A 25,726-nucleotide genomic window follows, 5' to 3' on the forward strand; every position below is an offset into this window, starting at 1 on the left:
TATACTGAGTCCAGTTATTTGCTCTTATTTACATTTTTAGGGCTAAACATAGGATTGGGGGTCTTGTCCCTGAAAAGAACTGGTTCTCCCTCCCTCAGCAGCCATTGACTGCCTATAGATCTTCATCTAGGGTGGAGCCTTGTGAGATTTTTCTCCATGCATGTGGGCATGTTGACTGGTGTGGTCTTTGCAGGCTTCATGCAGGCAACCATACTGGTAAGAGTTCCTGGATGCAACATCCCTGTCCTGTCCAGAAGACACTACCTCGAAGCATTTATTCTAGTCTTCTTCCGTGATCTTCTCTGAGACTTAGGTGACGCTTTGTTATACATGTCCTATTTGAGGCTGGACACCCCCACGGTCATTTATTTTTTTCATTTTTGACCAGTTTTGGATCTCTCTAATAGCCTCTATGTGTTGCAAAAAGAAGCTCAAAGATTTTTTAAAAATTACATATATATGCATATATATCAAATATATTTCTTTTTTTTTTTTTTTGAGACAGGGTCTCACTAGTCCCACTACTTATTCCTGGCTGGCCTGGAATTCACTATGTAGACTAGGCTGGCCTTGAATTCAGAGATCTGCCTGCCTCTGCCGCTGAGATTAAAGGTGTATGCCACCACATCTGACCTAAAGTATATTTTAAAAATTAGCTTATTATGCAGTGGGTTTCCATGTGGCTTCTTCATACATCCTTGGCTTTGTTTAACCCTTTCCCTGTACCACCTCTTCTCCTCCATTCTCTACTCCATCCCTGTTTAAACCTTGGCACTCTCAGTAGTCCCTGTTTTCCTAGCCCATGTCTTTCACAGCCCTACTCCCCATAAGGCCTCTGTTCCTTTTTCCCTGATGGTCCTGTTTTCCTTTCTAGGTCTCTATGGATGTTTCAGTTTTATTTTACCTTTTTGGGGGTCTTTTTTGAGACAGGGTCTCCCTGTAGCCACAGCTGGCCTGGAACTCACTATGTAGACCAGGCTAGTCTTGAACTCACAGAGATCTGCCTGCCTCTGCCTCCCGAGTGCAGGGATTAAAGGTGTGTACTACCACACCTGGCTTTATTTTGCTTATTTTTAGTTATTTTACAATTTCATAAATTTATATTTTTATTTAATTATTTTTTGTTTGAGAATTTCACACATGCACATAATGAATTTTGATCAAATTCATGCTCCCATTCTCTCCCCTCCAATGCCTCCCCTATGCCCCCCAACTCTTCCTTCCCAACTGAATGTGCTCTTTAAAAAAAAATGGAGTCTACTTAGTGTCAGTATGTGCATGGGTGTGTGTATTAGTCACTTTTCTGTTGCTGTGATAGAAACACTGACCTGAGCAACTTATAGAAGGGAGAGTTTATTTGCACTTACAGTTCCAGGGGAATTACAGTCCGTCATGGCAGGGAGGCACGGTGGCTGGAGGTGGCTGGACTAGGAGCAGCAGAAGCTAAGCTCTCACATCATCATGCAGGCACAGGAAGCAAGAGAGAGACTGGATATCTGGCAAGGCTTAAGAACTCTCTATGCCCACCCCCAGTGACGTGCTTCCTTCAGGATAGCCATACCTTCTAAAATCTCCCAGAACAGTGCCATCATCTGGGGACAAAATGTCCAAATACTTGGAGCCTATGGGGGACATTTTCATTCAACCACCACAGTGTGGGGCGATCTATCGGAGCATGCATATTTTCTCAGAGACTGCATCCCTGAAGAAAATCCTCCCAAGAGCTGCTAGTTGTCAATAGCTCTTCAGCCAGGGGTGAGAGTCTCCAGAACCCCATGTTCTCTCTAATAAGTAGATCTTAGTTTCTAAATTTTTTTCTTTTAATGTATGTCTGTTGCACCGAATTTTCTCTCTCTGGGATCCCAGAGAGTGCAGTTCTAACTAAACCATCACAATGTTACAATTGGGGAATATGAATATTTATTTGGGCTTGCTAATAAAGTTTAGAGGGTCTCTTACAAAGACATGAACTCTCATAGGCCTTTCTTTTCCATATTTGAAATGTGTGCCATCCCGCCCATGGCTGTGCTGAAAAGTCCACACCCAAACATAAATCCTGTGGCTTCCCGATAGCCGCACAAAAAGGTGAGAGATCTGCCTTGTGGCTTTCTTGGCGTATATATCCTTAGCCCCTCCCCTTCATGCAGGCTCCTTCTGCATAGCATGGGATGGAGGTGGGACTATAGCGGTCATAGTGAAATTGTCCTCATAGTGGTCAGAGGAAATTCTGGGTTATAATGTTTATCCACATGAGAAAGAAGAAGGGCAAATGCCAGGAAGTCAGAAAGAGGCCAACAAGAGGCGAAAAATTTACTTTCATCAGAAAATTACCCTATCATTAAATACCATTAACTGTTACCTATGCTATATTTAAAACCTAAAAAGTCGTGCTTGATTGGATTAGAATTTGCAAGCAATTAAAAATTCCTGATTTTGTTCTGGTGCAGATTACTGCTCACATTTCCTTCAAGATGCATTTCCCCTTCTACTGAGTAATGTTACTGAAACTGTTGTGCTATTCTGTTTCCGCACATTTCTGCACATTTAACTATTAAATTGAGTTCCAGTTTTCTTTTGACCTTGATGCCTTTCATCTTTCATAAGTTCTCATTATGTAAATTTATTTTAGTTATTTTCATTTAAAAATTATTTTAGTATTTATTAATTTATTTTTTGTGTGTTTTAACAATTATTTTATTGATTTTTATTTTGTGTGTGTTTGTGTGTGTGTGTGTGTGTGTGAGAGAGAGAGAGAGAGAGAGAGAAAGAGAGACAATACACATTCAGAGGACTTTTGGGAATCAATTCTCTCCTTCCACGGTGGGTTCTGGGGCTTGAACTCAGATCATCAGGCTTGTCCAGGAAGCTTTGTACCAGTGGAATCATTTCAAAGGCCCTGATTGTGTAAATTTAAATCTTCTGAAAAATTTTTGGAGAAAAAATCACTATGGATGTTTCCCCTGCCTCCCGCCCCCAAATTAAAAATAGTTATGTGAGGTGGAACATGCCTGTAATTCCAGCACTTTGGAGGCAAAGACAGAAAGACTCTGAGTTTGAGGGAAGCCTAGATTACATAGTGAGTTCCAGGTCCACCTGGGCTAAGAGATTCCTGTCTCATAGAACAAACAAATAAATAAATAAAACAACCATTGGATCTAGCAATCCTACTACTGGTATATAGACAAAGAGGATGACATCAACATGTCAAAGAGACACCTGCATTCTCTGGTGTAATGTATAATGTATAACATATTCGCCACAATAGCTAGGATATGAACTCAGTCAGCTTAACCATCCATAGATGAATGAATAAAGAAAATGTGTTACAGAAATACAACGGATACTACTCAACCATAAAAAGGATGGAACACTGGGGCTGGAGAGATGGCTCAGCGGTTACGAACACTGGTTGTTCTTGTAGAAGACCCGGGTTCAAATCCTAGCACCCACATGGCAGCTAACAGCTGTCCATAACTCCAGTCCCAGGGGACCTGACAACTCCCTTTGACCTTCACGGGCACTGCATGTCATGGGTGCACTTACCTACATGCAGGGAATACATACATACACATAAAATAAAAATAATAAAATTTAAAAAAAGGATGGAATACTGTCATTTATGATAACGCAAATGAAATGAGAGGTTGTTATGCTAAGTGAAGTAAGCCAGGCACTGAAAGAAAAATACTGCATGATCCCAGTCATACATGGAGTCTAAAAATGTGATATCACTGAAACAGAGCATACTAGCAATTACCGGGGGCTAGAGAGAGAAGGGGAGAGGAAGGGAAGGGGAGAAATAGGTCAATAGGAGCCAGGTTAAAGCTACACAGGAGAAACGATGTGTTTGAAGAACATTGCTGAAGACAGCTTCATGTGTACATAAATAATTTCTGTATTTCATATATGTATATGTGATGGCTATCTTTGTTGTCAACTTGATTTGATCTGGATCAGCTAAGAGACACTCCATGAGGGTATTTCTAGGAAGTATTATTGGAGTTGGGGGAGACCCTTCCCCAGAGTGGGCAGCACCTTCTTCAGTAGCCTAGATATAGAGGTCTGAGGGAAAAGCATGCTGCTTTGACCTGCTTGCCTTCCCCTGGTTGGTGAGTGCATCTACTTTGTTGCTGCTGCTGCTGTAACTGACATCCTTTTCTGACACTGGAATCCAGATTCTTCAGCCTTCCAAGGTGGAATAAAGACCTGCAGCTCCCTAGGAATTCTCCAGGCCTTCAGTTCAGATTGGGACTGCTGAGGGAGCCAGCTTTGTGGACCGAGCAGCTGCCAGGTTGGCCACCTCTCCAGTGTGCTGACAGCCACTGGTGGACTATCTGGCCCATGTCTTGCAAGCCAATGTAATAAATCCCCTTTGTAATATCTATTTCTGTCTGGCTATCTATCTATCAATCATCTATCTATCTATCTATCTATCTATCTATCTATCTATCTATCATCTATCATCTATCTATCATCTATCTATCTATCTATCTATCTATCATCTATCTATCTATCTATCTATCTATCTATCTATCTATCTATCTATCTATCTATCTATCTATCTATCTATCTATCTATCTATCTATCTATCTATCTATCTATCTATCTATCTATCTATCTATCTATCTATCTATCTATCTATCTATCTATCTATCTATCTATCTATCTATCTATCTATCTATCTATCTATCTATCTATCTATCTTCATGATAACACAGTGATTTTTACCTATTTATCAAACCAAGAACGAGAATGCATTGTCATAGTGTATCTTCATGCTTATTATAGGCCTTCTTATCCACTTATATAGTTATATGAAACTTACATACATAGCTGTATCTTTGCAGGTGGCTCTGTGAAAATATTTGTCGAACAAGGCTATATGTGTGGAATAGGTTACAGGGCTCAGCTTAGCACTGATACCTTAAGATGCCCTAGGCTGTTGGTGCAAAGTCCTAGCTTTGCTGTGGCCTCAGGCTATGTCACTCTCTTACCTTTTGCTTCTACTTCCCACGTCATTTCTACCAAACGTTTCTCTCCCAGCAAACTGGGGCCTGAACTCACTGCTTTCATTATTCATGTATTTAGAAGAAAGTTGGAATGCTGTCCATTTTGTTAGAGAGAAATTCTGGCATGTTTAATCACACTTATTTTCAGTTCTTCTCCAAAACGTAAGGAAGGCTACATGTGTTAATTTTATCATCACTTTGACCAAATACCTAAGAAAAGCACCTTAAAAGAAGGAAGAGATTTATCTGGGCTCATGGTTTCAGGGCTTTCAGTCCTTCATGGTGGTGATGATGTGGCAGACCACAGCAGTCCATATTGTGGCAGCTAGGAAACAGACAAAAAGGAGAGCAGACCAAGGGACCAAGTCTAACCTTCTAAGGTACACTCTTATTGACATACTTTCTTCCAGCCAGACCTCACCTTCCAAAAAAGTGCTGCCAGCTGGAGTCCAACTATTTAGCACATGCACCTGTGGGGCATATTTCTTATTAAAATCGTAACAGTTCACTCCTAGCCTTCAAAGGCTCACGGTTATCCTGTAATCCAAAATGCAATTAGCCTATTTCCAAGGACCTCCATAGTCTTAAGAGTTCTGTGATTCTTCAGAAGTTCAAAGTCTACTTTGAAACTCAAGGCAAGCTCTTAGTTGTGAGTTCCTTTAGAATAAAAATCAAGCACGTTTTATGTGTTCAATATACAGTAGGACAGTGTAAACATTTCTGTTCCCAAAAGGAGGAACACAGGGAGCGTAGAAAGGAGGAATAGGACAAAGCAAGACTGAAAGCTGCAGAGTAAACTGATCCTGAAGCGCCACATCTTCGCATCTGGGTACATGGTGGTGGGATGTGAGCTCTAACAAGCTTGCGCAGTCCTGCTCTTCTTTCCTTGCTGGTTACAGCCCACGTGGCCTCTTTCCTGTGCTGGTTCTGCTTTCTGCCTGCATCTTTTCTGGCATCTCCAACTTCCTAGGGTGTCCATCGCATCTTCAGCCTGCCTCTCACAGCTTCACTATTGGTCTCACAGGGGCTGCCCATAGGGAATCTGACCCTGCTGCACGTTGTCTGGCCTTCTCAGCTTCCTTTGAAATCTGGCTGATGGCCACTACGCCCCCATAAGTCTGCATTCTTCATGCCTACAAAACCAACATCATGTGGACAGTGCCAATACCTGCTACAAGCCAGAGGTGTACCAGAGTCCTCCTGGGCTTACCGCTGCAGTGGCCCTTGTAAGCAGGGCATCCTGGAGCTCCTCTTCTCAAAGCAAAGTCTATACTTGAGCCCATGATGAGGTCCAGCCTATTCCTAGACGCTGTGAGGAAAGTTTCCTCCTGTGGTAATGTAAGGTACTTGACTTCTTTTTTAACTGATTTTTTTTTTTTAGTGGGTGTGTGGAGGGGTGGGTGCATGTGCATATGTGTGTGCGCATGTGCTGTGTATGTGTGTATTGCCTGAATGTAGGTAAGTGCACCCGTGTCGTGCAATGCCCGCGGAGGACAGAAGAGGCTGACAGATCCCCTGGAACTGGAGTTAAGGACAGTTGTTTGCTGCCATGTGGGTGCTGGGATTCAAACCCGGGTCTTCTGCAAGAACAGCTAGTGTTTTTTAAATTTTAATTAATTAATTAATTAATTAATTAATTAATTTTATGTGTATGAATGTATTGCCTGCATGTATGTGAGTGCACCCGTGTCGTGCAATGCTGCGGAGGTCAGAAGAGGGCTTCAGATTCTCCTGGAACTGGAGTTAAGGACGGTTTGTAGCCGCCCTGTGGGTGATGGGAATTGAACCCGGCTCCTCTGCAAGAGCAGTCAGTCTTAACCACAGAGCCATCTCTCCAGCCCCTGCTCTCCACATTTTTAAAAGCAGGGACTCTCACTGAGCCCAGAGCTTGCCAATTCAGCCACATTGGCTGGCTGGCCAGTGAGTCCCAGAGATCCTTCTGTCTCTGCCTCTGGTCCTCTGGGATTGCAAGCGTGCACCACCACACCTGGCTTTTAAGTCGGTGCTGATGATCACACTCAGAGTCTCATGCTTGTGTAGCAAGCGCTTTACCAATGAAGCCATCTCCCTAGCCCTTAATTTTAAGCTAACTTTGTGATCGCTGTATACATCTAGGCATGCCTAAACTTTGTACCGTTAGAGATGCTGCGTTGGAGAGGAGTGGGCTGTAGAATTAAGCAGCAGACTATATAAGGAAATGTCGATTTTAATTATTTTGTCCGTTTTCCTTTATATGTACACTGAGGCATGAATATAATTTGAAATCTTTCAGTGGAGATAAAGTTAAAATCACTCATCTATGTAGATTAACATTTGAACTCCAAATATTTGATCTGTAACGTGTATATGAGCAGTTTTTCATTACATAAGTATTAAAATATATTTTTCCTATTAGGAAATAGCACAATTTTTTAAAAAAATTACTTTTGGTTTGAAGAACTACTTTATCTCTGATAACTGACTAATTTTAAAAATTATCAAAAACTGAAAGGTGGGCCTGGAGAGATGGTCCAGCAGTTAAGAGCACTTACTGCTCTTCCAGAGGACAGTGATTCAATTCCCAGCACCCACACGGTGGCTAATAATATCTTTAACTCAAGTTCTAAGGGATTTGAGGGCCTTTTCTGGCCTCCACGGGCATGTACATAGTGGATTTACATAAATACAGGCAAAACCATCATACACACAAAATTTAAAAAACAAACAAGCAAACAAAAACCCTAAAACTAAATGGCACAGGAGGAAGGAAATTGTGATGGATTAAAATTTTATTTAATTAATTATTTATTTATTTAATTATTTGAGACAGGGTCTCCTTGTAGCCCCAGTTGGCCTGGACCTCACTATGTAGACCAGGCTGGCTTCAATCTTAAAGAGATCTGTCTACCTCTGCCTCTCGATTATTGGGATCAAAGATGTAAGCAAAACATTTTATTTTTTTAAGGAAAGATAATACCTATTTTCACAAATGGACCAGTGCTGCTGGTGCAGGATTTATTTGACTAAGCAACCAGCCTGGAATCAGATGCCCGTTTCCCTTTCCTATCTCATAATCATCATTATTTGAAAAGTACAAGCTTCTGTGTATTTTCTTAAATCAAGCAGCCATTTTTTTTTTTTTTGGAACTCACTATGTAGACCAGGTGGGCCTTGAACTCACAGAGATTCACTCAATTCTGTCTCCTGAGTACCGAGTCCTGGGATTAAAGGTGTGTGCCACCACACCCGGCAAATCAAGCAACCGCTTTTTAGCTACACAATTTTTTTTTCGAGACAGAGTCTCCCTGTAGCCCCAGCTGGCCTAGAAATCACTATGGTATCCAGGGTGGCCTTGATCTAACAGAGACCTGCCTGTCTCTGCCTCCTGAGTGTTGGGATTAAAGGTGTGCTCTACCTAGGGAGAGAAAGAGGAGACATAAATAGTGCCTAGATAGTATAAAAAACCAGAGGGAATCATATTAGTCCAAAAACCTACTGAAAATTACACATACATTATCCCTACATGAGTCTGTGAGCACAGCTGAAGGCCACCTAACAAGAAACAGTGCTAGACAGGAGAAACCTTCCTTTGAGTTGTTGGCCAGGGTAGTTCCCAAGAAACTCCCAAAATTATACAGAGGCTTCTAAAATTGCACAGGCTATTGTCACAGTCCTTGATTGCCTCCCAAAAGTTGATGGCTAGACAATATTGCTGAAGACAGGACATACTTTGGACACAGGATTTGGAGCAATGGAGTTGGAACTGACCTGGAAGCCACTTCCCCTGAAGGCTAGCTCGCATAGCTTTGGAGAGCCCTATGCAAACTGGTCCATCAACAATGGTCCAACCCCAGCTTCAAGGCCTAAAAACCACATCAATGACCAGCATAACAAATGACATTGGTGCAGTAGTGGCACTTTTATCTTGGGGGTAATCAACAGCTACCTAATTGGATTTAATGGGAGGAAACTCCTCTCACTTAATGGGAGGAAACTCATGTTTGGTACTGTAAACCTAGCAAATACACATAGCTGGAGAGGTCATAGATCTTAGAGAAATCCAAGGCTTTTATATTTCTAGACAAATGTAATTTCTTACTGTGTAAAATATGGGTCCTTAAATCTATAGACAAGTATCCCAGTCGCCACCCATCAAAGTAGCTTCTTTTTCAACAGACAGAGATTATTACAGAGTTACACACAACTGGTCACACACAGAGAGTCTCTGTGAATTGCCCAAGCCTAAGTGGCACATTTAGGATGCAACCTCTACACCTAAGACTCATGGAACATAGAACAAGGGATGAAGAGAACACTAATACATCCTTCAATTCCCATCAATGAAACTCCCTCATGCAACAGAGGGCCAGGAGCACAAAAGATCACAAATGCCCAAAATGCAGAGAATATGAGTTGGCAGAGTGTGGGTCCTTGGACAGGTCTCCTGTATTGAGGTCCACCTACTCAGGGCTCAGGGACCATTGATGAAGAGAAGGCAGGAAGATTGTAAGAGCTAGGGAGGACCATACGGAAATAGTCCTGCAGGCACCAGGGACCCTTCTCATACAAACCTACAGCAATGGTGTCAGCATGCACAAGACCCATGCAAACTTAGGCAGACAAAAACCCAGCACAGAACTGTGGAAATAGACAGAAAGTACCCATCTTAGTCAAAGAATTATTGGCAGCTGATTACTGCTGGGTGAGGAAGAGAAGATCTTGAAGAGAGAGACTCTAGATAGGCTGACTAAACCCCAGTGGATGAACTTGCACTGAGGGACATCTTGGGACACTAACTTTACATAGTAGGCCTTAATACAAATAACAGAATGTATGAACTCCAGTGGGGGGCTATGGGAGGGTGTCAAAGGGGAAGGGGGTATAAAGATGATTTTCTGTATGAAATACACAAAAATTCAATTAAAAATTGTATTAAAAAAGGTGTGCTCTACCATGCCCAGCTCAACTACATGATTTTGATTCGGAAGTTAGAAGCCCATGGCCTCTCCTTTTCGTTTGAGTCCTTCTATTTTTATTTATTTATTTATTTATTTTTGACAACCTTTATGCAATGCACTGTGATTACATTCACCACCCACTACCTTATCCCTTCCCACTGCCACTGACCCCCTTCTTCCTAACAAATAAAATTTTTATTATTTTTATTTTATATGTATGAGTGTATTTCTTGCAAGTAAGTGCACCTGTGTTGTAAAATGCCCGCAGAGGTCAGAAGAGGGTGTCAGATTCCCTGAAACTGGAGTTACAGATGGTTGTTAGCCACCATGTGGGTGCTGGGAATCGAACCTGGCTACTCTGAGAGAGCAGTCAGTGCTCTTACCTGCTGAGCCATTTCTCCAGCCTCCCCTTCTTCTTAACCAGTCCTCCTCTTATCCTCATGTCCCTCTTCTTCTTTCCTCTCTCTTCCCTACCCCTCCTCACTTCCCTGCCCTCCCTTTCCCTCTCTCCTCTCTCCCCTCCCTCCCTCCCTCCCTCCTTTCTTTCTCCCCCTCCTTCCCTCCCTCCCCTTCCTTCCTTCCTTCCTTCCTTCCTTCCTTCCTTCCTTCCTCTCTTTCTCTCTTTCTTTCTTTGCTGTGTCTTCATGATTGCAGTAGCCATCTTGCATCCTGAAGACAGTGCCCCACTACACTTCTTTCCATTCTTCAGCCCCTACAGTCTAGTCCTTGGAGGGGTGACTATTGCTCCAAAGAGGCTTCTCTGTTCAAGGCTGAGAGCTGCACTTGTCTATGCATATAAACATAAATATTTAGAAGGAAGTTTAACTCAACCATTTGGCAGAACATCAGTAGTAGATTCCCTTGCAGGGCCCGTGACCTCCCCAGCCAGAGGCTTTTTACCAGTTCAGCAGGGTTAGGTGTACATTCTTTCCCTTGGAGAGGGCCCCAAATACAATCAGGAAGCAAAGCTTGTACTTATAAACAGGTCTTTTATTCTATCATATTGACCCTACATGCCTGTTTTTGTGCCAGTACTTTGCTGGTTTTATTACTATGGCTCTGTACTATAGTTTGAAATCTGTTGTGGTAATACCTCTGAAATGGTAAAACTAACTCCATGTTGTTCTAGCTTACTTTTGCTTTACCCTGTGTTTTTGCCTAGTCATTTCCACTGCAGCCAGCCAGCCAGAACTTCTCATGCAGGTAGTTTCATGGGGTATACAGTTTCTACAATACTGGGAAACTTACATGACAGGTAGCACGTCCAGAGAGCACATCCTCCCACCCAGTCTAACTGAAACTTATTGTTAACTAAAAACCACTTTGTTAACTGACCTGCCCCTGGTCTGGTGTAACCATGGTGATCTGATGTAACTATGGTTATTGGCTTTATGCTGGCATGATGTAATTGTGTTTTTAAGCTTTATAAAGCCTGCCCTGCTTCTCCTTGGGGTCTAGAGTTCTTTTGGGCATTAGCCTCCTTTCTGACCATTGGTTGTTAATAAAGGACTCCTAATTTGACCATCACTATGTGGCATCCCTCTGTGCATCTCTCTCTGCATTAAACTTTCAGCATTATTCTCCTTGTTCAGTATTACTTTGGCTATTAGGGGTCTTTTGTTCTTCCACATGAATATGAAGATTGTTTTTTCTATTTCTGTGAATAGAAATTTTGACTGGGATTGCACTGAATTTGTAGATTGCTTTTGACAGGATGGTCATCTCCATGATATTACTTTTTTCAATCAGTGAGCGTGGGAAGGTTTCCATCTTCCTGTGTCTTCCTTGATGTCTTTCCTCAGAGTTTTAAGGTTTTCATTGTAGGTCTTCCATTTCTTTGGTTAGGTTTATCCCATATATTTTTTTTTAGGCTATTGTGAATGGGACTGTTCCCTTGATTCCTTTCTCAGCATGCTGTATGTCAATTTTATATCCTGCCACTTTGATCAAAGTTTACTAGTTCTCAGAATCTTCTGGTGGAGTCTTTAGGATCTCTTCTGTATAGAATCCTACCATCTGCAGATGGGGATACTTAGACTTCTTTTCCTATTTGTGTGCCTTTTGTTTTCTGTTTTTATCTTACTGCTCCAGCTAAGACTTCAAGTACTATATTGATTAGGAGTGGAAAGATTGGAATCCTTGTCTTGTTTCTGATCTTAGTGGGAATGTTTTAAGTTTTTCTGAATTAAGCATAATGTTGGCGATAGGTTTGTCTTATATAGCCTTTATTATGCTGTCATATATAGCCTTTGCTATGTTGACATATACTCTTCCCATCCATATTTTTTCCAGGGCTTTTATCATGGAGAGATGTTGGCATTTTGCTAAAAGCCCTTTCTGCATCTATTGAGATGATCATCTGATTTTTTTCTTTGAGAATGTTTATATCATATATTGGCCATATTTAGACTCTTATCCTAACTGCACCCTCCCCTTAATACACTCTCCCACCTGATTTCATGTACTCTGTTATATATACTAAGGTCTATTGAGTCAAGTGCCCACAAATGCCCTTCACTGTGAGTCCATCCACTGGGGCTTGGTTAATCTATCCAATGCCACACTCTTGAAGACTGACTCTCCCTCTTTTTTTGAGTCCATGGTTAATGACACGGTTAGGAATTAAGAGTTATAAAATGCTCTTTGAATATGGTTATAATATTAAGTGATATAGAATAATTTTATAGTTGTTCAGACGTTGAGAGATTTTGGTGATTTTGGGTGGTCACCTGAGAAGCTTGAGAAACAAAAATTCACAGAAAACTTTGAAGAATAGTAGGATTGGTAGGATTGAAGTGAAAAGGAGGTCAGAGAAATGTCAAAATGGAGTTGAAGGAATGTGCAGAGTATATTCCAATGGGGGTGGATGGGGAAGCTTTATTGGAATGGAAGATTTATGCAGGAATGTAATAAGAGATCAGATTCAGGTAAAATAGTTTTCATTAGTGTTGCCCTCCTATCAGTTAACTAATACTTAAGTATGGTTTTATGTTCTCTGTCTCTGTCTCCTCTCTTTCCCTCCCTCCCTCCCTCCCTCCCTCCATTCCTTCCTTGCTTCCTTGATAAGGTTTTGCTATGTATACCAAGCTGTTTTATTTTGTCTTTTTGAGATAGGGTCTCCCTGCAGCCCCAGCTGTCCTGGAACTCACTATGTAGACCAGGCTGGCCTCAAACTCACAAAGATCCACCTGCCTCTGCCTCCCAAGTGCTGAGATTAAAGGCATGTGCCATCACGCCTGGAACCAAGCTGGCTTTTAATTCACTGTGTATCTGAGGTTGGTCTTGAACTTGAAGCAGTCCTCCTGCCCCAGACTCCATAGTGCTGGGATTATAGATGTACACAAACACACCAAACACCTATAATATTCTTTGTGAATACTATTCTTTGTGAATCCCAAGCCAAGTAAAGTTAGTTGGCTTTTCACTTGAATACTAGAATCACCTGTTCGTTTTAGCTTCGAGACCTCTAATACTGTGTTGCTTGATTTCCATCATTCTAATTATCAGACACTGCTCTAGAATTGCTAACCATGATGACCTTTGCTTGGAAGTAGATTATAGCCTGTGAAAACAAAACACCACAAATATTGCATAGATCAAAACTGTGGTTGATATAGTTGTGTGAAGTCCTTTTCTCAGAATTCCTAATTCTTAGTTTTCAGTTTCTTCTTTAAAAGGGATATTGGTGTGGGTAGAAAAATAAAATTATGACTGGTGATGTAGTTTACCTGGCAAAGTGTTTATTTAGCATGCATAACATCCTGCGTTCAATCCTCTGCACTGCATAAATAGTAGGCAGTTGAGAAGGAGAGACAGGAGGATCAGAAGTTCAAGCTTACCCTCAGCTACATAGTGAGTTCAAGGCCAGCCTGCATTACATGAGACCCTATCACAAAAAATTATGGATTTTGTAGTATTAGCAATGTACTTGATACCTTAGAATAGTGGGAGAATAGTCACAAGACAGAACAATTTGGGATTAAATTTATGTTGAAATGTATGCTGGTATTTTCTGTGTCTGTATGATACCTGTGTACATGTTCATGTGTGTGCCTGTGTGTGCTGCATACAGCCAAGGCTGACCTAAATTCAAGATTTCATTATGTTTCTGTCCCAGTATCCCTTTAGAATGATGGAATTACAGGTGTGTATCATCACACTTGACTAAGTATTGTGAATTTAATATTTTGCTTCATATTTTGCTTGAGAGTCACCTTTTAGGTTTAGGAAGAAGAGTAGGCAATTACATAATAAAATAAGACCAGTCATTTGCTTTTAGTTATGGTCACATTTCAATATTAAGACAGATGTTTTGTACTTTGTAATTGTTTAATTACTCCACTTTGCATGTCACAAATATCTTGAGATCATCGCTAGAATATTTTGAACAATATCAAGCAAATAATTACTTAAGGAAGTTTATATTTAATGAAGCAAAAGCTGTCATGGGTCTTTTGGAGTTGTGTCTGGGATAACCTTCTGTTTAATATCAATATGATTATTTCCTTTTCAGACATATTATTTACCATTACAAAAACTCTCCATACAATTACAATTTGTATTTGCAAATGCATATATATGTACAACAACACATCAGAAAGTTGAGTGTAGGTGTACAAATAACTGTTTATTTCTTTTTAAAAAAACTTTATTTATTTATAATTATGTGTACATGTGTGTCTTGTATGTGAGTGAAAGGTGTTCTCGGAAGCCAGGAGCATCGGGTCCCCCAGGAACTGCAGTTACAGGTAGTTGTGAGCTGCCCAACATGGTCAGTGGGAACTGAACTCAGGTTCTCTGGAAGAGCAGTATGTGCTCTTAATTGCTGAGCTACCCCTCCAGCCTGATTGTTTATTTTAGAGAAAGGCAAGCTGAGCACTTAGATTCCTTCACATTTTCTTTTTCACACTTTGGCAGCTTGAAAACTGGTGGAAGGAGACTAGATTTGCCTGAGACTTTGGTTCATCTTAATCTTACACAGGACTGCAGTGATGGATTTGTACATAAAACATACTCTTTAGGGAAATCCGTCAGATTCGCCATTAGTGGGAAACAGACTGTAATTTTCCTTCCATAGCCTCATGAGGGCAGTACATCTTCTCACGCATTATACAAAGAGAACCAGATGTTGGGTTAGTCACTGTCTTTCAGGTTCTCTATTTCACTTTGTGATGCTATGGCTGGGAATCCACACTAGGGGTCACCAAACTTTTTCTGCAAAGGGCTAGGTAAAAAAAATACAGTCTACTAATGCTGCTGCTGTTGATAATTCCCTCCCTCCCTCCCTCCCTCCCTCCTTCTCCTCTCTCCCTCTGTGTGACTTTAGGGAGGGGACTCAGGGTGGTTAGGTTATTGGTGGTGCAGGTGGTTCTGGAAGGCAGTCTCAGGAGCGAGGGTGGGGGGGTCGAGTGCGGGGAGGGCGGGGCCGGGAATGGCAGCCCGGGTCCGGGGCCCTCCCTCCCTCCCTCCTTTCCATCCATGTAAGTTTTTAAAAATGAGGGTTTTGCTGGGGCTACCCGAAAAGGAGACAGTGTATTTGAATATGCCAGAAGAGCAAGATTGAAAATCCCTTCCTGTCACGGAGGTGAAGGTGGCATCTGGGAAAGTTGGGAAGGGAGAGTGGAAAAGGGCTGGTCAGGAAAAGAAACAACTGGGAATTCAAGACAAAGAAGACAAAGGGAGCCAAGGCACCAGGGAAAGAGGTCCATGGACTGCTGGATACCTTGGTGACTGACATGATGGTCCTGGCTGATGAATTTGGCCCCACAAAGAGTGCTGAGGAGCCTTTGCATCTTTGCAGCTGAGTCTTGGGCCCAAGCAGCCTCCTGAGAAAATGGTTAGAAAAAGTCAATAAAGGCCCTTTAGGTTTCTACCCCCCCCCCAAAAAAGAAGTACAAAGGGTCCTTATGTTGAAATTCATATGAGGTGGGTTTGGCTCTCAGGCTGCAGTTGCTAACCTTTGCTCTGCACATTTGTCCTTGGTCAGATGTTGCTTTTCTATCAATAGAAAGCACTAGGAAAAACTGAAAGGCCTGGACAATGAGAAGAGCCTTGATCCTCCAATTATCCTTTGTTCTTGTCATCATCATTTGAATTATGTTTTATTTTTGTTTTGTTTCGTTTTTAACCCTGGCATAGGCAACTGATTCAGATTTCTAGCCCTTCTCTTGTGAAACCAATAACACCGTGTTTCTTCTGAGATAGCAGAGTTAACTGGGCAGGAACTCTTCAGAGGGCTGCTGACAGCAGGGTTCCTTCATTAAACTCTTAGGGTTTAGTAGCCCCACCAGCCCAAGCAATGGCAACTTTCCTGTAATTACTATCTATGGTGTTTCTTTTATTTTTTTACCTTTTCATTTCTTTAATACACATTCCACTCTTATAATAGTAAACTCTCTGCTGAAAATACTTATCTGTACTCTGAGTTTTAAAGCTCCACTTTATGAGCATGTAGAAATGAACTCTAGGGAGAATCATCTGAGACATGTATAACCTGTATATGGTCAATCAGGCTTTTATTGTATTAAGAAAGAACATTTGGTAAGCTTCTAGGCTTGAAAAGCCTTTGAGAGGACTAAGTGGTTGTTTTTAAGATGTCACACTTAAACTTTTCTTCCCCTTCTAAGTCCATCTTGATCCATTTTAGGGGATCAAGAACCCTTAACTTGTTAGTAAGGGAGAATTTTATGGGTGGTAGACTCTAAAAGGTTAATAGTATTATTGTAGGGGATCTTCTAAGTACATCTTGGTCCATTTTAGGGGATCAAGAACCCTTAACTTGCTAGTAAGGGAGAATTTTATGGGTGGTAGACTCTAAAAGGTTAATAGTATTATTGTAGGCTAATCATTGTAGGTTTTTTTTTTTTTTTTGCAAAGTCATTACAGCATTTTAAAAGTAAATCCTCAATGAACATTTTCTCTTTAAATTTTTTGATTTATTTATTATATTTATGAGTGCATTGCCTGCATGTACATAAGTCCACCAAGTGTGTGCAGTGCTCATGGAGCCAGAAGAGGGCACTGGATCCCCTGAAACTGGAGTTATAGATGGTTGTTAGCTGCCAAGTGGGTGCTGGGAATCAAACCCAGATCCTCTGCAAGAGAAGTCAGTCCTCTTAACTGCTGAGCTATCTCTCCAGCCCCAAGCTTATGATCTTTCTGCTTCAGTTTCCCAAGTGCTGGAATTAAAGGCAAGCCCTACTATGTCCAGTGTGACTTCATTTCAATTCTGATAACTTTTCCCTGTCTCTGAACATTTGTTCTTTGAAGACTTTGCTGATTAACCATCTGGTTTGTTCTCTACTGTCCTGCCTTTGTTGCCAAGATAAGATTTGCCATGATTGTTTTGATTTAATCCCATATTGGGGGAGGGTGGCACAAGGAATAAGTGATAGTTATCAAGGATTGAGTGCCAATCAACATTTTATGGCCAATTTAAACAACTACAAGGTATAGAAGTGTCCCTTAGGTCAGTGTATTAGTCAGGGTTCTCCAAAGAAACAGAACCGGTAGAATGAATATATATGTATAGAGATTTATCAGCTTAGCTCACAGGATAGAGTCCGAGTAGTCCAACAATGGTCCTGCACCACACTGGAGAGGCTGAGAATCCGTAGTTGCTCATTCCACAAGGCTGGATGTCTCAGTAGTCCCAATCTGGCACTGAAGGTCTGACGAATTCCAAAAGATCAGCTAGTCTTCAGTCTACAGCAGCAAGATGAACTCACCAGCAAGGAAGGCAAGCAGCAAGAAGCCCAGTGTTCTCCTCTGCTGTAGCCTTTTATACGGCTGCCATCAGAAGGTAACACCCACATTTAGGGTTTGTCTTCTAGCTTCAGGTGATCCAGTCAAGAAGATCGCCCTCATTTCAGTTAATCCCAGATCCAGTCAAGTTGACACCCAGGATTAGCCATCACAGTCAGGTATACCTGAAGTCCATTCTGTTTGTCCTGTGGGTGAAATCCTAACATCTCCAAAATATTATTAAGTTTCCTTTGTCAGAAGTTGTACTTTGGTTCAGGGTTAAGAGTACTGGCTACTCTTGCAGAGGACCAGGATTCAGTTCCCAGCACCCACATGGCAACTAACAACTGTCTGTAACTCCGGTTCCAGGGGATCCAATGCCCTTTTCTGGCCTATGCGAGCATTGCACGACATGAGTGCGCTTATATGCAGGCACAGCACTTATGCACATAAAGTAAAAATAAATAAAAAAAAAATTGAAAAAGAAGTTGTATTTCCACAGAATGTTAACAGACAATAGTTAATCATAGGACTTTACAAAAACACAACTATCAAGAGAAAACACATTTATTTATTTATTTATTTATTTATTTATTTATTTATTTATTTATTTTGGAGACAAAATAAATACTATGCAGCCCTGGTTGGTCTGGTACTGGCTATGTAGACCAGACTGACCTTGAACTCACAGAGATCCACCTGTCTCTGGTTCCAGAGTGCTGGGATTAAAGGTATGAATCACCATGCCTGGCCCAAGAGCAAATACTTTTGCAGAATGTTATTAGGCAATAGTTATAAAGCTTAATAAAACTTCAGCTATTAAGACCAATTTTTTTTTGCAGGATTTTAACAGACAATAGTTCAAAAGCTTAACAAAAACATAACAACAAGAGTAAAACTAATTTGAAAATTAAGAATTTGTTTACAGATTTACCAATGTTCCATACCTTTTAATTACCAGGAGTCATTGCTTAAGGTGCCCAGTGTTAGGGCCTGTCCAACTGACTTTGCTGAAGAGAATAGTCACAATACAATTAGAAATACATGAACATAAAACCCAGAGAAATCCAGCACCATTAACAATTTTGTTTTAGAGGATACCATCTCTGTAAAGCATTTTCACCTTAGAAGACTTATATAATACCTATATAAAGGAGACAGCAACAATTAGCATCATTGCTTAGATGAGTATATAGAAGTTTTTTTGAATATGCTAAGTCATGCTAGGCATGGTGGCATACACCTTTAATTGGACGTAGAGGCAGGTGGGGGCTGGAGAGATGGCTCAGCAGTTCAGAACACTGGCTATTCTTGCAGAAGACCCAGGTTTGAATCCCAGCACCCACATGGAATCTAACAACTGTCCATAACTCCAGTTCCAGGGAATCTGACAGCCTCTTCTGTCCTCTGAGAGCATTGCATGACACGAGTGCACTTACATACATGCAGGCAATGCATGCATACACATAAAAAAAATTAAAAAATATGTTAAGTCAGCTTCTACTATTGAAGTAAAAGATTGCTTGCAAATTTATGGAACAGTGTTAGTTATTACGAAGTTTATATTCAACTGTATCTCATATATACAATAACAAAACACTTTTGTTAGAGCAAATGATGTATATCAAGGTTTTAAATAGCAAGATTGTCCAAATGGTAGGTTTATTTTTTAAATGTCTTGTTAAATCTGTAAGACACTAAGATCAATATTATATCACACATGTAACAAAGTCTTCTTACAAAGGATCGGCAGGATCTCCAGAGGCCTATCATTATCAAGTTTGAGCAGGTATCAGTTGATTTCGGGAGTCAGTAGATAAGGGACTGAAAGAAAAGTGTTAACAAGGTCCAGCCGAGCATGAGAAGATTCTGTAATTTATATTGGTTGTTGACAACTCAAGGCGTGTAAGCACAGCAACATTTCCAAGCTAATTAAGAGTTCAAAATACAGAAATGTTAGCTAGTCTTAGGGAAGAATGATCAAAAACGAATAGCATGAACCACACAGAAAACATATACAGGAATTTGATTTTTGTGAAATCTTTTTTATTTTACTACTATATTTTATACCTATGTATACTGTAACTGGACAATGCATTCAATTTTTAGTTATTAGGGGACATTTCTTTAAGAAAAAAGTGGGCAGAAAAAGACATTTTGGCTGTTTCTTGCCACCACTGTTACATTTTAAAAGGACAACAGATGAACATGATAAACTGTAGATTTTGAAATTAAAATTGAATGACACAGAATATTGAAGATAAACACTAATTTTAGAGACGTTGTTATCATTTAAAGTAGTAGTCTCCTTGGGCTAAAGAGATGGCTCAGTGGTTAAGGGTGCTTATTGCTCTTGTGGAGGAACTAAGTTTGGTTCCCATCACCCATGTCCGGTGGCTCACAATTGCCTGTAACTCCAGCTTCAGGGCATCAGATGCTCTCTTCTGGACTTTGTGGGCACCTGCACTCATGTGCACATACCCTCACACATACACATAATTTAAAAAATAAAAAAATAATAAATCTTTAAGATATATTAGCAGTCTCTTTTAGTACAAGTTTAGTACATATAGCCCATCCATCACCTTAACAAGCATAGAGAGTCATGAAAGGAAGATGAAGCATCACAATATTTTTGATAATCTGTAATTTTTAATTGAATTTTTGTGATTTTCATATAGTACAATTTGATGGAATTTATATCCCCTCCACTATCCACACCTCCCCTTACTTAATGTCTTCTATTATATGTACATATGAAGGCTAATATAGAGTCCCCAAATGCCCTTCATTATGGGTCCATCCACTGGGGCCTGATTAACCTACTGAGTCCCATCCTGGAAAGACACTGTCTCTCCCCCTCCCAGTAGCCATTGGTAGCCAAAATTTCCTTAGGCTGGGTTGGGGCTTCTTACGCACTTTCCCATATCTATGCTGTGATTTTGTCTGATTTGAGCTTGCATGGGACTTGTGTATGCAGCATCACAAGTTTTTAAGTATACAAAATAGTCCGCACAGTCTATTACAATACCAAGCTTTCCAACAGACAAGTTTCCATACAACAAATACATAGAACTATTCAAACAAAGGGAAAATGGAAGAAATGCTCTCTAGAGGCTATCTGGGAGGGGCCTCACACTGATTCTAGCTACTTCAACAGCTATCAAAGTGCCTGGAAGCAGATTCTGGGTTCATATTCTTTTTTAATTAAATGTTTGTGGATTTCATACAATACATTTTAATCATATTTAGATGTCCCCCACCTGCAACTTCCCATAGATCTCCCACAGGATTTCACACATTCTGTCTTATATGTTAAAGCCTATCAAGTCAAGTTTGTGTACCTACTTGCCTCTTGGTGTGAGTTCATCCATTGGAGCCGGTCCAGCCTATCTAGCGTCACTTCCTTAAAGAAGATCAGTTCTCCCTCACCCAGTGGTGATCAGCTGTCAATAGTTCTTCAGCTAAGGTTGGGGCCTCCTGCCCATTTCCCAAGTTCTATGCTGGGGAAATTGAGTTATATGATTGAGTTGCATGGGTCTTGTGCAGATTATCACCATTGCTGTAAGCTCATTTGAGTCAAGTCCCAGGATCTTGTAAGACTCTGTTCCTTATGACCATACATCACCACTGGCTCTTACAATCTTTCTGCCCTCTCTTCTGCAATGGTCCCCAAACTCTAGGTGGGTGAGGTTTAACACAGGAGTCCTATCTAGTGACCCACACTCTGCAGGCTCTTATTCTCTATGCTTCGGGAAATTGTGGGGTTTTTTTTTTTGTGTGTGTGTGTGTGTTCATTGCCCTCTGTTACATGAGGAAGCTTTGCTGGTGAGAGTTGAGAGATGCATTGGTATTCTCTCTAGCCCTTGTTCTACTATGTTCCATGAGGTGTAGAGGTTCCATTATCACTCAGGGCTTGGAATCTCACAGACATTTATTCTCTGTGTGTGACTAGTTGTAGAACACTGTCATAGTCTCCATCTGTTGCAAAAAGAAGCTTCTTTGGTGAGTCGTGACTAGTATACTTGTCTGTAAATATATGGATCCATATTTAGCATACAGTAAGGAATTATGCATGTCTAAGGATGTGACAGTTTTCTCTAGGATCTATATCCTCTCTAGTCATGTGTGTTTGGCTGTGTTTACAGTGCCACGCATGAGTTCCCTTCAGTTGAGCGGGCTTTAAGTCCATTTAGATAGCTGCTGACTACCCCCAAAATAAAAGTGCCAGTACAGCACCGATATAGTTTGCTGTGCCAGTCATTGTTGTGGTTGTTAGACTTTAAAACTGGGGTTGGACCACTGATTGACTTTTCCCTTGGCAGACTGCATAGTGTCCTGCACAACTCTGAGAGCCTGTTTCCAGGGAGGAGACTTCCAGTTTAGTTTCGGCTCCATTGCTCCAGGTTCTGTGTCTGAAGTGGCCTGTCTTCAGCAAGGTTCTTACCTTCAAGTTCTAGGAGGCAAACAATGGCTGTGGCAATAGCCTATGCCATTTCTGGAGTCTCTTGGACTGTCCTGGTTAACAACTTGAAGGGAAATTTCTCCTCTCTGGCACTCTGTTTCTTGTTACATAGCCTTCAGCTATACACATGGATTCACGTACAGATATTGGATATGTATTTTTCAGTGAGCTTATGATTGTTTATATTTCCCTCTGGTTTTCACATACCTAAACATTATTTATCTCTAATCTCTCTCTCCATCCCTGTCTCCCTTCTCCCTCCCCAGTTGAAGTACTCCCTCTTTTCCCATCTCTCCCTTGAAATACCTGTCTCCTATTATTCCCCTCTTGAGTGCCTTATAAAAGTCTTACATTTATCACTTACATATTACAAGAATGAAACCAAAGCAATAATACAGCAAAAATGTGTAATGTATATCATTTAGTGGCATTTATTCAACATAATGAATTTGGATACTATTTTACTTGTTTTAGAAGTTTAGCTGCTTTTTATAATTTGTATGATTTTCTCTCTCTGCCACACTTTCCAGAATCAGCCTCAAACATTTCACCAGCAACGAAGATCATAATTAGCATTTCCAGTAGTTAACATTTTACGTAAGACAGCCTAAAGTCCAGCTTTCTTTTTAGTTGCAAATTATCCAAATTCTTGCATTTTAGGTAGATACAGATACAGAAGCAAAGGCTTTTACTGAAAACAATCTTAAGTTTGTATATGACTAATCAGCTACAACTCGTTTTTTCATGACTATGTAAATCATGGCGTCCATCTCCCCAACACCTATTTTGAGTGGCTTAACAGAAACTAACGGCTTAATAGATGGTAGATGCCCAAAATAGTTAAAAAAAACCAAAAAACAACAGCAATAACCCCCTCCCTGTCAAACACAAATGTGTTCAAAAGAGCTTCCAAATTAACAAAGCCTGTCACACAAATAGTGTAATAGCCCAAGTATTTCAATAAGAAATTCCAAAAGACAGACAAGATACCAAAGAGCAGTCATTAACAATGGTTCAGACGAGTGTCAAATTGCTCACAAAAACAAATAGGAGAGCAAAGTTCCAAATGCACTGGATCGGGGAGAAACTTACCAAGGGTCAAGCTTTCTTAAGAATCCAAATAAAGTCCAAATACTAATTTTTCCGCTTCACCAAATAGAGGTAAACAGCAGCTGATGATGCCGTCTTGAAGGGAGAAGATAGGAAAATGTCCCTAGAGGAAAATGACTCCAGTAGCTCCTGGGACCTTCTGGGCATTGCTTTTCATCTGTGGTCAACTTGCGACACCGGGGAAAACAGGGGCCACCTCTAGGTGGTTCTTAGTGTCACTCATACAAGAATTTAAGAATGGGCTCCAACGGAAGCTTTAGGACAATTTTATTAGAATTTGAGGACAAATCCTCAGGGCAGGCAAGCTGTGAATTTTAGCTGCTGCCTTAAAGAGAAGAGTGGAGGGGAGAAGGAAAAAGGCCATGAAGCCATGCTAGTTTAGAGTCAACATGGTGGTCAGACCCTTGATGGACTAGCAGTCACCTAGTGGGAAGGGAAGGGAGCTTTAGAGAGAAAGCAAAAAATCCAAAACTTCGGGGTATCCCAAAACGTTAGGGAAGGTGTGGTTAGAAAAGAGCTATAAAGAAGAAAAGGCATTCTCCTCCAGCTGAGCAAGATGCTTTCGAAAGGAAAGAAGGCCAACAGAAAGAAGGTGACCCCGGGACCCACCGTGGTGAAGAAGTAGGAGGCCAGGAATGTAGTGAATCCTCTGTTCAAGAAAAGGCCTAAGAACTTCGGCATTGGATAGGACATTGAGCCCAAAAGAGATCTCACCCGCTTCATCAAATGGCCCCAATACATCTGGCTGCGGTGACTAAGGGCTCTCCTCTATAAGCAGCTGAAAGTGTCCCCTGCGATCAACCAGTTCATCCTGGCTCTGGACCGTCAAACAGCGACTCAGCTGCTCAAGCTCATGACAAATACCAGCCCGAGACAAAGCAGGAGAAGAAGCAGAGGCTGCTGGCCTGAGCTGAGAAGACTGCTGGCAAAGGGGATGTTCCCACCAAGAGACCCCCTGTCCTGTGGGCAGGGGTCAACATTGTCACCACCTTGGTGGAGAACAAGAAGGCTCAGTTGGTGGTGCTCACACATGAAGTAGACCCCATTGAGCTGGTGGTCTTCCTGCTTACCCTGTGTTGCAAGATGGGGGTCCCCTACTGCATTGACATGGGGAGAAAGAGGGTCCCCTAGAGGGTTCTTAGTCTCAGTCATAAAAGAATTTAAGAATTGACCCAAATGGAAACTTTTACAATTTTATTAAAATCTAAAGAAAAATCCTCAGGGCAGGCGAGCTGGTAATCTTGGCGGCTTCCTTGAGGAGGTGAATAGTGGGAAGAAAGAAAGAAAGCCTTGAAGCCATACAGGTTTAGAGCCTGCATGGAGGTCAGACATGTGTCTGACTTGCAGCCAAATGGCTGGGAGAAGGAAACTTTAGAGAAAAAAATGAAGAAATACAAGATGCTAGGGGCAGCCCAAGGCTTTAAAGAAAGCATGTTTAGTAAGAAAGGCATGAAGAAGAAAAGGAGAAATTATGCTTTCCTGAAGAATTCAGGAAAGTGGACAGACTTTCAGAGACCTACATTATTGTGCCTAGACAGGAAAAATTCGTACCTCATTAATGCACCAGGTATTCTGCCCATCTATTTAGCATAACTTAAGGTGAACCTGCCTTCCTAGAAGTGGTTCTATCACTAGGTAATTGACTAGTGAGACTGGAAAAGTGGGTCCTCCAACAGACAGACTAGTGTCGGGAGCTGGAGAAACAACATTCATTACCGAAAAATACAATATAGCTCTACAAACAGTTGACTTAAGCAGGACATTCTGCTTGCACAAGACAGTAATGCATTCTGCCCATCTATTTAGCATAACTTAAGGTGAACCTGCCTTCCTAGAAGTGGTTCTATCACTAGGTAATTGACTAGTGAGACTGGAAAAGTGGGTCCTCCAACAGACAGACTAGTGTCGAGTGTCGGGGAAACAACATTCATTACCGAAAAATACAATATAGCTCTACAAACAGTTGACTTAAGCAGGACATTCTGCTTGCACAAGTAACCTTGGGAAAGAATTTATGGCAAGGTTATCTTTCTCTTCCCCTTGCAAACAGTTCTCGGAAAAGTAAGTCATGCAGTAATCTCTTGGAACACCTGGCGGTCAGTCACGTTGCTGAATTGCTCAGTCCCCCCCCATACCCATAAGAATGCTGTAACCTTTGACCAACTTCTTCAACCCCCTCTAAATACAAACTGTATATAAAAAAAGGCTTGTAGTACAATAAAGCGACCCTTGACAAGTGGACTTGCTTGGGCTCCATCTCTTTTTTCTCGCCCGTTTTTCCTTTCAGGGAGTGGTCCCCCTCGAGCCTTACCTGTACAGGGTCCCCGCAGGCGGGGGCAGTGGTATAGTTCTGTCAGCAAACAGATTCAAAAATCATAGTAGACATATATAGAATTTCAAATTTATATGTGATCTAATCACATATTTTTGATACTCAACAAATGTTTATTAGCATTTGTCAA

General features: G+C 41.1%; 1 pseudogene; it reads left to right on the forward strand.

The window, feature by feature from the left end:
• The window catches only part of LOC103745238, a 32,278-nt pseudogene extending 7,883 nt beyond the window's left edge, over positions 1–24,395 (forward strand).
• The last annotated feature ends 1,331 nt before the right edge of the window (positions 24,396–25,726 follow it).

The sequence above is a fragment of the Nannospalax galili genome, unplaced genomic scaffold, assembly GCF_000622305.1.
Source record: "Nannospalax galili isolate Female #2095 unplaced genomic scaffold, S.galili_v1.0 scaffold1711, whole genome shotgun sequence".
NCBI classification, from domain to species: domain Eukaryota; kingdom Metazoa; phylum Chordata; class Mammalia; order Rodentia; family Spalacidae; genus Nannospalax; species Nannospalax galili.